Below are 5858 nucleotides of genomic sequence, written 5' to 3'. Positions count from 1 at the left end.
TGGAATGGACACCAGTAACTCTTCTTCAGTGGCAGATATCAAACTCTTGGCTTGAACAGCCTCAAACATGGCTGCTACTTCATTGATGGCTCTTGATCTGATCTGGAGTTCAGAATGGAAACGATCAATACACTCAAGCATCGCCCTCTTGTTTTCTTCTTGCAGAGTTAGTCCAGCATCTCTTGTCTTCTCACCTGGCATCCTCTTCTTGAACCGGAGTCTGCTCTCTACTGAAATTCCATATTGGTCTGATTTTAAAAGCGCATGTTCAATTGCCTTCTCCACTAGATGATTGCGCTGCTCCTCGTACAGAAAAAGTCTTAGCGTCTCTAGCTTTTTCACCACCTTGTCAAGAGTTAAGCCCTTAGTCTGAAGGTACAGCTGTGTAAGATTAACTTCTTCAAGTACATCACACCAAAAGTAGAGGTAGCACAGAAACGTGAAATTGCAGACAGCAGGCAAAAGATCTCGGGCTGTACCTCTTGTGTCTAAATTTTCCTCTGGATCACATAGAGCTTCGATTGCCGCCACACATTCATTGAATTTTTCTTTCACTGCCTTTACTGCAGCATGATGAGCACTCCAGCGTGTTGTTGATAGTCTTTTCACTGAGACTCCAGTGTGGTCCATTAAAACATCCCATCGGTGAGTGGAAGCAACAAAGAAGGAAAACATTGTCTCAAGAGTTCCAAAAAAAGTCACACACAAAGCATTTTCAGCAAAAGAGTGTTGGCCGCACAAGTTTAGCGAATGGTCCAAACATCCATTAAAAATAGCTTTCCTGTTCTTTCTTTTCAAAATGGCTTGTACACCCCCATGGATTTGTGGAAAATGATATTTTGCCTGACCAAATAATGTCCACTACATACACCCTATGTTACATTCATGTGCATGGCACCCATGCATATTTCTCGTAGTGGCCTGAATCACTAGGCCTCTGCAAACATGTCCTGCAAGTCGTCATCAAAGTCTCCCAAACGTTAAGCTAAAATAAAGGCCCATGTATTTTGCATTCTGCATTGTGCATTTTAAATAAATATCGTACTGAGCCCTTTATTTTATTGTGGTTGAACCACTTTCTGAACTTCTGCCAAGACAGTGTTATGAATAACAGTTATCTGTTTTGCTGTACAGAGTGGCATCCTTGCCCGGTGAGGAAATGTAAACAGAACCCGTTTGCGACAGATAAGGCCTAGCTCTCTGTCTCAGCCCCCATGCAATGAACGGAGAAATATATGCTTTTTCTATATTTCTAGCGATGAACCTCTGTTTCAGATAAAACATCCCCTGACTCCAGACATCAGTTGTACCAGACGTGCTCAAGTCGCCCTGACACAAGAGATTACTCTGCTAAGCCAAAAGTCAGGTTCATCCCATTTACACGTCATTTGCACCCCATGCTCAAAGTTGCACAATTAGGGCAGAGTTCCAGCTGGTCATGCAAACACCTCCCCTAAGTACCCACCCACCTATGACATCTACCTATCATCTACCTATGACTCATAAAGTGTACGCCCACATGCTCTTATCTCTTTCTTTTTTGCTCGGCCTGGAGCGCTCCTTCCTATGTACAAGGAGAAAATTGTATATATGCTGTTCATTGTTATTGAATGTTAGATTACTCTTCCTGAACCTCAGTGGTGATGGAACATATTCTCCCTTTGACTCGAGTTATTGGAATAAAGCCCATTTTAACTTGGACACCACGGATCCTGTCTCTCATTTGATGCATGATATTTAGTTAATGCCTAGAAATTCTGCCAGGGTAATATTTTATTTACCACAGATTCCAGCCATAGTGGCAGCATTATCGTAACCTTGAGCGCGGCACATCATAATGTCGAGTCCATCACTTTCCAGATTTTTAAGAATATCAGAACTGAGGTCAACAGCTTTTTTCCCCTTTAAAGGGAAAAATCCCAGAACCACTTCTCTTACTTTCCTATTTTGCATTTTCACATATCTGATCACTTCGGACATTTGGTCAGTGTGTGATGTGTCAGGTGTGCTATCGAACATGATCCCAAAATACCTGGCAGACTTTATATCCATGACAAGCTTCTCCTTCACATGATTTGCTAGGACATGTATGAACTCATTCTGAGTTTGTGGTGCAAGGTAAGATACTGATGCTTTGAGTTTACATGTGCTTCGCTTTAATCTCATTAAGTGCTCTTTCAGCACTGGGTCATATTTAGAAAGCATCTCAACCATTTCAAGAAAGTTTCCTTTATTCAATGAAGATTCATCTTCATTGTGGCCCCGGAATGCCAGATTCTGCTTGGCAAGAAACAATGTGATATCAAGCAACCTGTGCAAAATGTCTCGCCACTTTTTCTTCTCTATGTCCATCAAAGCAATACTTTCGGCATCAATTGTTTTGTGCAGTCTAAGTCCTGCTGCTAATGTTTTCCATTTTCAAGGCAATGTAAGTGCTCTTCGGATGTCTCATGATTATGCACTTTCGGGCTCAGTTTCCACCACGTCTGAAATCCAGTCACAAATTTGGATGTTGTGTCTGTGGCATGATTAGCGGCAAAGAGTCGGCAGCAAAAACAATATAATTTGTCACTGACCAGTGAGTAAACCATCCATGATCGCAACACTTTCTCGCCATTTGGCAACACCTTGTGAAACCACTCTTTTGATAGCTGGCGAACATACATCTCCTTTTGCTTTTGGATCTTGCCTTGTCGCAATTCTGAAAGGGCCATCTTTGTTCTGGAAAGAAGCACTTCCTCTTTTGATGATTTCAACCCGCAAATGATCTGGAACTGGTATATTCCAAAAAGAAGCATCATGTAAAATATTCCAATTTTCGCCTTAAACCTCATTCATCGTCTCATTTACAGTATCATGGTCAGAGTCATTTTCAGTACTGTCTTCTGCTTCAAATTCATCCATTTGAATTTCCATTCCTTGTTTTCCTTCTTCTTTTTCTTCAACTCCTTCCTCTTCTGCAGAATGCATACTAGCATCAGAATCAGCGTTATCAATTGGTGGCCGAGGATCTGTGTCTTTTGATGAACCCGCCTTCTTACCCTGGCCATCATCTGGTCTCTTGACATATTGAAGCATGGATCCACGTAGCGTTGAGACAGATTCATTTTTTTCCTTTTTTGCTTTTCTTTGCTGGCATCCACTTGGCCTCTTTGATGTATGTATACCATGTGGCATGATTGATATAATATATCCAAAACAAAGTGTGTTTTTAAGCACGTGTACTGGGCATGGGCTGATGAAACAGTGGGTCCAGTCAAATGCAGGATGTCAGTGTCACCTGTAGTACGAGTGGTTCGTGCAAATGATTTGGGAGGTTTTCATCTTGGTCGTTTTGTGAGTCGCCCTGTGCTGTTCATTTCTTTTGTTTTTATACTTGTCATCTATGTTATCGACGATAATAAGCCTGTAAAAGACGGAAGCCGGGATTGAGTATTATTACCCGCTGAACAAACATGCTCATTATTGCATTTTCTTCATAAGCTTCCTTGGCAAAATGTTAAAATATAAAGTAGAACGCCGGTTTAAGAATAAAGACAGGCAGTGGCACTGCAAATGAAAATATAGAATTCAGTAGAATGATTATTTCTGCTTGGTTAACCACAGTTGGGAATCATGGCATTGTTGCAAGCCTTGTGTAATGTGGCCCTGCTGCATACCCTGTAGATTTTAGTAAAAATAGAATTCTGTCTTTTCGTGAAGAAAATCAAAAGTTAATAAAAACGCGTGAGAAGTGCTCCAGTGAAGAAGGCCCTCCGTAGAGGTGGACTGGCCATCATTCAGTTGTAAATTACTGTGTTTGGTTGTTAGAGTGTTTCTAATGAATTAACAGTTTTACCAACAGACAGTTATACTGTGTGTAAAATACTCAGAATAGAACCACCCTATCAAGAATTGTGCCACATTACGCCAGGTGATTTCCCTTTTCCTTCTCCATAATTTAATCAACCCTCCACTTAATGTGGCCCTGCTCTGCTGCATAAATCCAGTGGCCCTAGCTACGAGTGGCATTGGAATACTAAATGGCCCCGGCCGAGGTGAAGGGCAGTCAAGGTACTGGGGAGTTGCTTTGTAATGACTTACAGCCGCATATTGAGTTTTTGATAGGAGGTTCCCCTTCCCTGTGCTTAACGACTGCTAGAGGTGTTTGGGGGGTTGGGGGAGTTGTCTCCTCAAGAAATAAGAAAGACCAAAATGGTGCACAACACATTTTCCATTACATATTTAGCTGTATTAACTTTCAAACCAGAGTAAATCGTAAATGATGACCTGACATAAGCATGCCAGAAAGCATGGAAATGTCACACATAAGCACCCATGCCATAAACCGTAGAAATGCTACATATAGGCACCCAGCCCAGGCCATTAACCGTGGAAATGTCCTCAGGTCAGAAAGCATGGAAATGTCACAAATGAGTACTTAGTCTCAGACCAGGAAGCATGGAAATGTCACACAAAGGCACCGTGGCCATAAAACATGGAAACGTCACACTAAGGCACATATGCCATAAAACATGAAAATGTCAAACGAGGGCACCCAGGCCAGTGGCGCTGGTCGGAACAATTTCCAGAGTGTTGTCCTAAAAATTACCACTCTTCCCTTCACCTCTCTCACGGTCTTACTTCTTTCTTACTACACCTCTCCTTCTCTACCTCTTTTTTTCTGTCCCTCTCTCATCTTTCAAAGCTGCCACTGCCAGGATGGAGAATAAGGCAGCAGGATCAAGACCGGCCAGCAAAGCAGGCATATTTCAGCCAAACTTAAGCAGTTCACTTCATAGTATACGTATGAAGCGAACTAACTGTGAAGTGAACCACCTGCAAGTGAAGTGACGGCGAGTTCAAGGAAAGGCCTGGCCTGCTCCCTGCCTGCCTTGAGCAATGAATCATGCAGCCGGCCGGGTGCAACTGCAAGCACAATGCACCGCTAGGGTCAGTACTAGCCTAGGAGGCTGGAAGGGCGGGCCGGACCGGGTCTTCCGGTCTTCTATTTATTTATGCGTTTTTATATAGCGCAGACTTTACCCAAAGGTGTCAGAGCGCTTCACAATAGGAACAGTAATGAAACATAAGGAGAAAATTACAAGTGAACAAATTACAAAAGCAAACGTTAAGTTACAAGAGGCAAAAGTGACAATTGTGAGCAAACAAAATACATGAGGTTGCACACGGTGCATTACAGGAGGAAAAAGTGACATGTGTGCAGGTTACACAAGTCCTTAAAAGATGACTGAAGGCAGGTTTTGAATTTTCCAATCCCTGAATGTAAGAGCTTCACATCCACTGACTGAATGCTAGATGAATTATCTACACGAGTAATTAAACTAATAACAGTGTATAAAAGCAATTACTACTAATGCGTCTTTATTACTAAAGGAACACTTTTGTAAAAAATTTGAATAATTAAATACTGAGCAAAAAGCACTGTTTCTAAACTTATACCTTGCAGTTACCATCCATGCAATTCCTTAAAGATGGTTCATAATTCACTAAGCAGGTATATTACAAGGTGGTAACCTGAGACCTATCTCACTCAAGAATGTCTGCAATGAAAGCAGTAACTCGCTGAGCTTCCTATATAAAATACAAATCTGTGACCTGCATGGTGCATGCTTCACTTTGCAGCTGGGACATCACATTTAACTCTGTCTCTTTATATTTTGTATGAGTGAGGCCGGCCTAAGGCTGTAACTAGACTGCACACAGATTATTCACTACCAAAGTTATCTTACAGCTACAATGCTTTGGAATTTGTTGGGTAAACAAAGATCTCTCTGAACCAGGTGTCTACAGTCTAATCCCCTGCAATAAACTATTTTAAAGAGAAGTCTGCTCGAGAGAAAACAAAGTATAATTAG

General features: G+C 41.7%; 1 pseudogene; it reads right to left on the bottom strand.

Moving 5' to 3' along the window:
• Positions 1–1773: 1773 nt before the first annotated feature.
• LOC144827990 (zinc finger MYM-type protein 1-like) lies at positions 1774–3078 on the bottom strand (annotated as a pseudogene).
• Between the last annotated feature and the right edge of the window lie 2780 nt (positions 3079–5858).

This window comes from Lissotriton helveticus, chromosome 4_1 (genome assembly GCF_964261635.1).
Source record: "Lissotriton helveticus chromosome 4_1, aLisHel1.1, whole genome shotgun sequence".
Taxonomy (NCBI): domain Eukaryota; kingdom Metazoa; phylum Chordata; class Amphibia; order Caudata; family Salamandridae; genus Lissotriton; species Lissotriton helveticus.
This window is presented reverse-complemented; position numbering and strand designations above follow the sequence as displayed.